Raw genomic sequence first — 10,535 nt, forward strand, 5'->3', positions numbered from 1 at the left:
TATTCATTGTGGGCTTCCCCTAAAAGTCAGTGAATGTTTAAAAATGTCACTGCACAAACTCCTAATTTATGTTATTTCTTATGCCTTTGCACGTTCAGTAATGGGGAATCAGCTCTGTATTGCAATTGGAAGGTCATGAAGTGCACAGGGCCTTGACTTTTTGTAATGTCACTACACTTAGCGCTGGATATGAAGACTATGCATCTATTTTTGTAATTTCATTACAGTGGTGTGCCTTTCTTCCCCCACTTCTTTTGATTTGGATCTTTGAGCCCTTTGGGGCAGCAGTTTTCATTTCTCCAGGTCTGGACACATCCTAGCATGAGGGTTTTTAACCAAGGTGCTGGTGAAATAGGAATGCTAAATAATAACTGTGATGCTGAGGCAGTGTATATTCCTTTTAGGAATTATGTCTTTTCCTTCTGAAATTCATGTAGAATTTCACTTCCATGAGGAACTGCCAGTCAGCTTCAGATCCATCTTGTCAAGGTGAAGTCAAAGAAGCAGCTCCTTGTAAATCAGAAAAAGTTCATTGACTTGAGGAGGTTTGTGCTAATTTAAACCACAGCAGGAACATCTCCAATCATTTTAGAAGTCTGGATCAAGAGGAATATTTGTATGAGTTTAGCTCAGTGTCAGTGGAAGGGTTTGTTTTGTTTGAGTCTGGGGACAGAAGGAATGTGCTGGAGCAAAGAGTTACATGGACTGGTTTGTATTTGAGGTTTGCTGGGAGAGTAAGTCAAGAGCTTAACTAAGAGTAAGATCTTAATTTAAGAGTTAAGGTCAGGAGCTTAATTTAAGAGTAAAAACCATGCTTTTTAAGAGCCAGAAAGCAGAATGTTGAAACCATTGTGCATTAATCTAGAGGTGTACAAGTAACAAACCCCAAGGTATTTATGCATGCAAATTCATATTCATACATAGAATCACTTAAGTTGGTGAAACACTTTTTAGATCATGGGGTCCAACTGCAAATTTAACACTGCCAAGCCGTATCCATATACTGGAACATTTCTGCAGAAATGTTTAGATGCAGGGGGGTAACAGGGGCATAACCTACACAGAATATCAGAGGATCCTGCAAACACACACCCCCAGACACCCCAGGGTATGACCACATAAAAATCTAGAAGTAAAAATCTAAAAATTTAGACTGCATCTAAAATTGAGGGGAGGGCCCTGTCACCTGCAGCAGCAGGGCAAGCAGGAGGTGACATCAAGTTAGGGAATAAAGAAAATTGCAGGAACAGAACAGTCTTGTGTCCCATCTGCCCATGTGAGTATTTATGCATGTGTTTATTTGCATTCCCCAGCACTCTCACTATTAATTTTGCAAATCTTCTCAATGCATTTGCCCAGATATTGGAAGCCAGGGGGACGTGCTGTGCCATGCCAGTGACAGAGCCAGGGAAGCTGATCCAGGCTCTTATTCCTCTGCAGACACTTCCCTTTCTCTAATGTGAAAGAATTGTGGAAGTGGATGGACCGACTTTTCCATGCTTGAACCCTTAGTCGTTGCTTGAGTAACTCAGCACAGTGTCTGAGTCAGCTCCAGTCCCTCAGCTGAGGAGACTGATGGATACAAGGGAAAATGAGAAAAATGCAGGGATGAGCACAGCCATGTGCTGCTAGAGATGATGTAGGAGACACTTCAGAAGGTGAGACTCTGCTTTTGTGAGATAATCTAGACAATGTGGAGCAGGAGGTGGAGACGACCAACAACTATAGCTCTATTCCAGGTTGGACTTGCACAGCTATTTTCTTCTCACTTGGGCAGAGATGATGTAATTTACCTTTTGCTGTTCCTGCTGAGGTCTGTGGGGCTGTGGAGGAGGTGGCTGCTCCTGTCTAACCAGCCCAAGTGTCCCCAAACATAGAATGGTTTGGGTTAAGCACCATTCTGTTCCAACCCCATGCCATGGTCAGGGACATCTTCCACTATTCTAAGGTGCTCCAAGCTCCATCCAACCTGACCTTGAACGTTTCCAGGGATGGCGCAGCCACAGCTTCTCTGGGGAACCTGTGCCAGGGCCTCCCCACCCTCACAGGAAAAAATTTCTTCCTGATATCTGATCAAAATATCTCCTTTTTCAGTTTGAAGCCATTGTCCCTTGTTCTATCACTACAAGCCCTTGCAAAAAGTCCTTCTCCAGCTCTCTTTCACACTCTATTCTCCAGGTTCCTTGCAGCAGAGGTGGCATTGTCTCTCCAGCTGACTAAAGAGAGGGCTGTCCCCTACACCTTGGAGGAGCTGTGCCACTGACACTGCCAAGCCTTTCAGCAGCCACAGCCTGGATGTGACCTCCCTCCTCCAGCCTAAACTCTGAGGCATCACTTTGATCATTGTACAGATTTGTTTGCCTACTTTTTATCAGGCTGCTGTACTAGGCCCACTAGCAAGAGCTTCTACCTCTTGCCCAAATAAAATGCAGCCTCCCTGTGACCTGTTTGTCCCCTCTGGTTTTCTCTTTGTGTGGTATCTGCAGTGCAAGGGGAGAAAGGGGAACTGATCACTTGTGATGGAGCACTGGGCACTATAATAAGCAGAAGATGATGACACATGCAAGGCTGAAGGGAAGGCAGGAAGTGCTTGTTTGGAGATGAGTAGGTTTGAATCTAATTCATGTGACCTATGACAACACTGGCCTGAGGGCAGGCAGCAGTGTCCTAGGGCAGTGAGCACACAAAAACCACAGCAGAACAGCGAGGGATAGCCAGGATATCTCCTTCCAACCTGCCAGAGGTGCACTCGTGTGCCAGTCAATTTTCCAAAGCAGTTCAGTGATCAAGCTGCAGACCACAGGAAAGCCAAAGGGATCATTTTCATATGTGTGTGTGTGTGTGTGACTTTCACTTTGAATCCTTCTGCTCTCAGTTTGGTATAAAGATAAGAACAGAGGAGCTTCTGCTCAACGCAACAGGGCAGATTAAGTGAAAATTCAAGGTCATCAACTGCAAATTAAAAGGGATTTAATGTCTGCCTCCTGGTGGACAGTGTGTAAGCCATCACATTGTATTTTTGGAGTGCCAGCCAACAACATAATCACAGAGTCACAGAATGCTTTGGGTTTGAAGGGACCTTAAAGATCATTTACTTCCAACTTTCTGCTTTGGGCAGGGACACCTTCCAATAGAGCAGGTGGCTCAGGACCCCATCCAGCCAAACAGCATCTGGGACACACTTGCTTCTGGTAGGTGCCTCAGAGTTTATAATAATTCAGGCAACATCCTTGACATTAGTCAGAAGTAGTTACCATGCAGGGAGTTTCAGTTTCACTGTGATCACTTTATCAGAATACAAATCTGAACCCTCTGTACATCTTCAGGACATGAAAATATCTTACCACCTAATCATGTTTTTCTCAGTTTTTTTTTTTTTCTTCACCAACAGGCTGTTGGTTTATTGCTTCCTAGGGTAGAGGAAGAGTGATTTGAGTTTGCCCTTTGCTGTCATGGATTTTTGAGGGTCAGCATTGTCATCAGGGTCAATGTGACATGTGAATAGTCCCCAGCTCCAAAGGGTAATCTCATGCTAAAAGAGCTTTTTTACAGTCTGTATCACTAGCTGGAAAGCTGGCAACAGCTGAAGCTGCACCTGCAAACCCACAAGTTTCCTGGAAGTAGATTTGATCTATAAATACTCTTGGAATCACAGCAGTAGTAGCCTGGGTTTGGTCACTCCCAGGAGAAGATCATCCCCAAATTCTTTCTGGTGTACATAGTATCGTATGAACAGTGCAGGAATTCCCTATTACAGATGAAGTTAGGCTCCAGGATGGAGTGACATCCCAGAAGGTGCATAGGTGAAGCTCAAGATTCAGATTTCATCACTGATGGAAAGTTAATTGGAAAATTTTATCAAGTCCTTGCTTTAAAATCCTCATACTCCCACCCCTGAAAACTTTGAGCAAATGAGCCATTCTCCTCTGGGCATGGAAAAGCCAACATTTCCAGTGGCAATTTGTCACTGGAGTTTGTGTGCAGCTTCTTTATTTTTATTCACCCAGATGGGGAAAAAAACCAACAGAAGAAAGCTATTGATTTTTAAAGTAATCCTTTCTGTCAATACAAGCCAAGCAGGTTTTGACTTCAAACAATTTATAGAGGTTTGCACACCTCATTTCAAGTATCATGCCATGATCCTGCCTCCACGCTGCAAGTTATTTAATTAGACACATTAATTTGCTAAGTGATGGCAAAATGTTTAGTAATGATGTCTAACCAGGGCATTTCAAGGGAATTTTGTTGTTTAATTAGGAGATAATTGATGGTAGTGCAGAGAGTACCTGGTTGTAAAAGGCTCCTGCATGTCAATTGGGCTTGTGCTGAGCTCAATACAATGGTTGTTAAATGGCCTGCTCATATTAATTATCATTATTATGGTACATAGATTTAAAAGTGGCCATTATTCACAAAAAAAATAAAATAAAATAAAATAAAATAAAATAAAATAAAATAAAATAAAATAAAATAAAATAAAATAAAATAAAATAAAATAAAATAAAATAAAATAAAATAGCATTTCTTTAGATCTGGCTAATTAGATACAGGGATAATGAAATGCACCTGGAAGGAGTGGAAAGGTGGTGAATTAACCAGCTGGGATGGAATTAGCCACAGTGATGGCTGGAGGCTTCACCTTTGTGCTGCTGTGAATGTAGCCCTGATTTAGGAACCTGAATACTTGTGTGGATGTGAAGGAATTTGTGTAGAATCCAGGTCAGTCTTTGGTGCTGATCTTCATGGCTGTGTCATAGCTGAGATGGTGGTGTCTGTCAAAGCCAAGGTCATCTTTTAGTCATTTACACCATGGACATAATTCTGGGTGAGTTAAGCCCATCCAAAGTCAATGCCTGCCTTTTTGATGGGGGATCAACTCCTGATCCCTCAAGTCTGGAGATTTGGGAAAGGAAAGAGCATCCTGGTGTGCAGAGCCACAGCACTGAACTCTCAATGGGAAAAATACCTGTTACAGACTTTGCTGGGAACAAGGAGCTCAAGTGCCATAGTTCAGTTTCTTGGCTTCACTTCCACTCCATGACCTGGCAGAGCTCAGCCACTGTTTTCTGCTGCCCCGCACAATTTGCAAAGTCAAAATATATGGGTTTTGAACTGGTGCTGTGAGCCTGGCAAAGAACACACAGAAAAATTAGTTTTTGTAGCAATAACTCAAATCATCGTCATGGCATTTTTGTAGCTTCCAATAATTCTACAGTTTTGCTAAAGATGAAAGCTTGTCAGTCCTGTTTGCCTGGGTAGACTCAAATGAGTGATATTTTTCTCCTCTAACTTTAGTTATCTTTCTGTAGGTAAAGCTGCTGGAGCTTCATGGTTGTCACTGAAGACCCAGTCAATAGTCAGTGGAATTTAAAGTGCAATTTAATTGACTGAATGTGGACATTTACTTCAGAATGGGATAAACTGCATCATGAACAGCATTGATTGCCTGCCTTCTTGACACATGCAATCAAGCTTATCCTCCTACCATACAATCTATTTCACCACCTTGTTCCCTTTACCACAAAAAGACAATTTATCATTAACATGCAATCCAAATCCATCATGATAAGCCTCTGACTTCTTATCCTGTGATGAAGACCTCTAGAAACCACGAGTGCCATCAAGACAACATGTAAAATATGATTGTCCACAGTCTTTTCTACCACAAGAATACCAAATTACCATCAAATTACATGAAATAAATAGGTTCAGATAAACAGCAGATGCAGTTCCTCTTGCAGCATTCAAGGCCTGTAATTAAGTTATGAAACCTCTCACTGGAGGATGTTGTGACCACTGAAAACTTAGGCAGGTTCAAAAAGCACTTAGACAAATGCACAGATAAAAATTCATTGAGGGTTATTAAATTCCAGTAGTCTCTCTCTGGTTTAGGAAATGCTGGAAATGCAAGTTCCTGGAGGCAGAAAATATCAAAGAAAATGTGTGTGTTTGTCTTATTATAATTTTTCTTATTTCTTTGGGCGTTAGTAACTTTCAGAGACTGGACACCATCTTTCCTGCACTGAATTTGTCTTCTCTTAACACTGAATTGCTCCAACTCATTCTACTTTTTCTTGTAGGTGATGCTTTCTTAGCCTCTGAGGTGTTTGTGCCAGCTTTTCCTTTCTCAAAGAGCAGGCTTTAGGCTGGCCTTCATCCTCCATGGGTACTAAGAAAACATCACAAACAAGATGTTTATCTCACCTTCTGATGTTTTTTTTAAGCTGATGGGGAGAGAAAAGAGAGGAATTTGGAGTCCTGTGAATTTACCAGGTATTCAATTCCTGGGAAGGTGTAGTCATCCACCTCTAGCTGTCCTCACCACATAGCACCTCATCTCTGGTAAATCTGGGAACAAATGTCACTTATGTGGTGAAAAACCCAGTAGAGGGGTGCAGCACATCTGCAATTAATTCCTGCAGCTGAGAAAGACTCAGTGAATGAACTGACCACTAAATTTATCTCGTACCTGTGACTCCACATCTGCCTTGCTTGCAGGGCTCTTCAGAGACCTTGGGTGTCTGTGTTAATATTATCTCTATTTCTTTTTTCTTTTATTCAGCAAGATCCCAAGCCTGGAGCTCCTGACAGCTCATGAGGTGTAATATCTAGATCCAGACTCAAATTTTTAAGCTTGGAGCCTTTTTCTAGAGATGAGACAGATGTTATTTGAATATACCATCTTGTTTAAAAATGGTATATTCTCTCTAAACTCTCTTCCTCTAAATTAGCATAGGTCTAATGAGGAACATCTATTTCAGGATACTATTTAATAATTCCCAGCTACATTTTATAGGAGATATAATGTCCCAGCAAATACCCTCTATAGAAGCATTGCCTTCCAGTGCTTCTGAAATCCTTTAGTGGGCGGAATCTGATTATCAGGAAAAAATGTGTAAAATATGCAAAGGTTAAAGCAGACAGTTGTTTTGAGGTATTTTCAGATCTGAACATCTTGATCTTTGTGATAATTTGTATTCAGACATGCTATGTTTGCTAAAGAAAAGCTTAAAATGAAAGTTAGTAAAATACTTTGCTTTAGGGATTTGCTGGCTGGCTGTGAAGTGCCAGACTGCTCTTTAACTTTCCTTGGCATTTAGAGGCTCAGCACTTGCTGCATTGCACTGAAATGTCACATCCTCAGCAGAAAATGGAGATGATTTTGTGGGGCCTGGACTCCAAGGGTGCCAGACTGTTGTTCTTTTTTTGGTGTCTGGTGCAATTTCAGATGGGCCTGCGTGCCAATTCTGAAAAGGCACAGGTTGGATGAAGCCAGCCTCACCTGAATGTCTCAGGTATCCTCAGATGGTTCCAGGCATCTAAGTTTAGGTCAGTGAATAAGGCCCTGCCTCTTTCTCATGAGAATCCAATTTGTCAGTGATTGCTTTAGGAGCATTCCACTGAAATATAGAAATAAAAAGGCAATTAAAGCATGATCCGTGTTCTTCATTGAAATTATAGCCTCCAGATGCTTCCCCACACTTTTTGATTCTAGCCTGTCATCACTGATCCTCAGAGAGTCTTGGAAGGGAATGACACAAACTCCCTGGCAGAAAGGCTCCCTGATGCTCCATGAATATGCAGGATATCACTTGGGTTCATATGTTCCTCACACCTCACACTCTTACACCTGCAGTTAGAAATCAGTTTGTTTTCTCAGGTATAAACCAAAATCCTGCCACACAATTTTCCTGGATGGCAAAGAAATAGATTGACCAGTTCTTTGACATTCAGACAAAGCCCTTACCTGGTGAAGATGACATCCTGTCTTCTTCTGAGCTTTCACCCATAATTTCTACCATGATCTTTCATATTTGGCCTTCTCCCACATTCTAGCCAAGCACTGCCTTCCTCCTCTCCACAAAAGTTAACTGGCTTCCCCCCAGCTCAAGGAAATGAATATTTGATGTTGCTGGGGAATTGTTTCAGACAGGGGAAGCTGAGGACTCTCCTGGTGCAGGCAGATGACACAAGATCTTCCAAAAGGCGTTTTGGGGGCTGTTCTCTGTAACCACCCCCTGCTCCTCTGTCCCACAAAAGCAAGAGGTGGCAATTGTACAGCCTAAGGTGTTGCACAGTAGGATGAGGTGAGGGATAAACCATGCAGCTCAGCAAATCTGGGGTCTTCTTCCCTTCAACAGCACAAAGGAAGATCCTTGCCTCAGTTTCCCTCTTTCCCATTTCCCCCTTTCCCACAGAAGTAGAATGCATTGGTGGGCTGGGTTATTTCAGAGCTGACAGTTTGAGGAGGGAAGAAGTAATTCCATGAATTACCTGTGGATTTGCTGCAGGGAACTTGTTTCTTTCACCCACTTGCAAGGTGCAAGGAGCAGTACAGAGGTTTTGTCTATGTGGATTCTCCAAGATCTGATAAAGGTTGTGTTTGCTGCTACAACCTTTGTAGGTAGGGATGGATCTCCATCTTCCACTGTCTGTGTCTTTCTGTGAAGTGTGAAATTCTTAGAGCCCTCAGGCTGATCTTCAAACTGACCCAAAGGTGTGGAGCAAGGTATACACACAAGATATGGCTCTACAAGCCCTATTTTTATATGGAATGCAGCTGAGGTGTGGCTTCAAGTATGAGGAATTATTGCCCTGTAAGTCAGGGACACAGCAAAGAAATGTTCCTCAGCCATGTTCAACACTGAGATAAATCCCAGAGGTGCCTTTGCAGGCCAGGAAAAATCAGATTAAACTGAGAAATGAAACACTGATTTAATTGTGGTAATGAATTGTTTCCACTGCTGCAGTATTACAGGTCCCCTTGTGAAGCTGAAATAAAAAACAGATGCCCAGGACCATGGGTCTGTCTCAAGGAAGCAAAATGTTTGCATGGCCAAAATGTTGCACACATAGAATTGTCTGGAAACACAGGAGAGTAACATTTAAGAAATAGCAGAGTCTTGGAAGAAGGAGCTGGGAGTCAACTTCAGCACCTAACAGAGTCTTCAGACCACAAGCAAGGGAATAAAAGGTATTTTCTGCTGTAGAATGTTGTTTGTTGTTGGTTTGTATTTTTTTTTTGGCCAGAAACTGGTCTTTCTCAGACAGAAGCTGAGGTTGTTGCTCTGTGCAGAAACACTAAAAATGTTTATTAATACCTAACCAAACCAGACACTATGTGCCTGTCCTGGGAATGCTCCTGGCTATGTCCACACTGCATTGCACCTGGGTCTGGCTCATCTCCATCACATGCCTTATGTTCCTGTGGTTCTGAGATGTCCCTTTAGGGTCTTGTTTTCAGGCCAAGATCACAACAACCAGACTACAGTGGAGTCTGATACACTCCACAGCAGGAACCTGTCAACAAGGGTTTTGTCCCTTGGGATATGCTGTGAGGATATATTGGTGGGCATGAAGCTAGCAAGCAGCAGCCCATTCTTGAGCTTTTTCCCCGCCCCTCTTTCATTTTTGCAACATCTGCAGGGCCAGGGGAGATGCTGTGGGAGTTCTCCTTGCAGTGTGTCAGTCTGATGTCAAACAAGGGAAAACATTTAGGAGAGGGATAGAAGTGTGATAGACCCTTCTTGTACTCCTCAGCCACCTCCTCAGTCTGGAAGTGAGTCCAAGGTTATTTTTTTATCATCTTTGTCATCTTTCTCTGCACCTTTCTTGAGCTGTAAAGGAAAGCTCTCTCTTTCATGTTTTTTTACAAGTGAGTAAACACAAGACCTGAAAGACATATTTACAGAGAAATTCTCCTTAATGTATTATTCATTTGACTTTTTACTAGAAGTGTTTCTGTAGCCCTGACGTCCTGAGGATATCAGTAACACGAGGTTTGTAGAGAGAGGTAATGTTTTTATTAGGGCAATGGATAGATTTAAAGAGGTGAAAAACCCACCCAGTTGTGGATGTATTTCTTGGGTTATGGTGGGATGGAGTTGTTTTCCTTTCTAGTAGCTGGTACAGGGCTGGATTTTGGATTTAGGATGAGTTAATAACATATTGATGTTTTAGCTGTTGTTGAGCAGTGCTTCCACTAAGTCAAGGACTTTTCAGCTTCTCATACTGTCCTGGCAGTGAGGAGTCTGGGGGGAACAAGGAAGTGGGAGGGGACAAAGCCAGGACAGGAGACCCAAACTGGCCAAAGGGATATTCCAGACCATACAGCATCTCTCTGAACAGGAAAACTGAAGAGGGGGGAATTGTCCTGGGGGTGGCAGCTGCTGCTCCAACACTTGCTGGGCCTCAGTCAGTAAGAGGTGACAGTTGCAATGTGCTTTACTTGTTTCGTATTTATTCTTATTCTTATTCTTATTCTTATTCTTATTCTTATTAATTTTCCTCCCTTTTTTGTGCTATTAAACTGTCTTTATCTTAACCAATAATTTTACCCTTTTTCTGATTCTCTCCCCCATGCCTCTGAGGGTGAGTGAGCAGCTCTGTTCAGCTTCCTGCCAGATTAAACCATACCAGCTTAAAACCCTTTTGAGAATGGTTTTTGTGAGTATGAACTTATCTATATTCCAGTTACTAGCTGTAGCCATACAAGATTTAACATCTTTCCCCAACATTTTTTTTGTTGTTGTTGC

Source organism: Cyanistes caeruleus, chromosome 4 (genome assembly GCF_971803275.1).
Source record: "Cyanistes caeruleus chromosome 4, bCyaCae1.hap1.1, whole genome shotgun sequence".
Taxonomy (NCBI): domain Eukaryota; kingdom Metazoa; phylum Chordata; class Aves; order Passeriformes; family Paridae; genus Cyanistes; species Cyanistes caeruleus.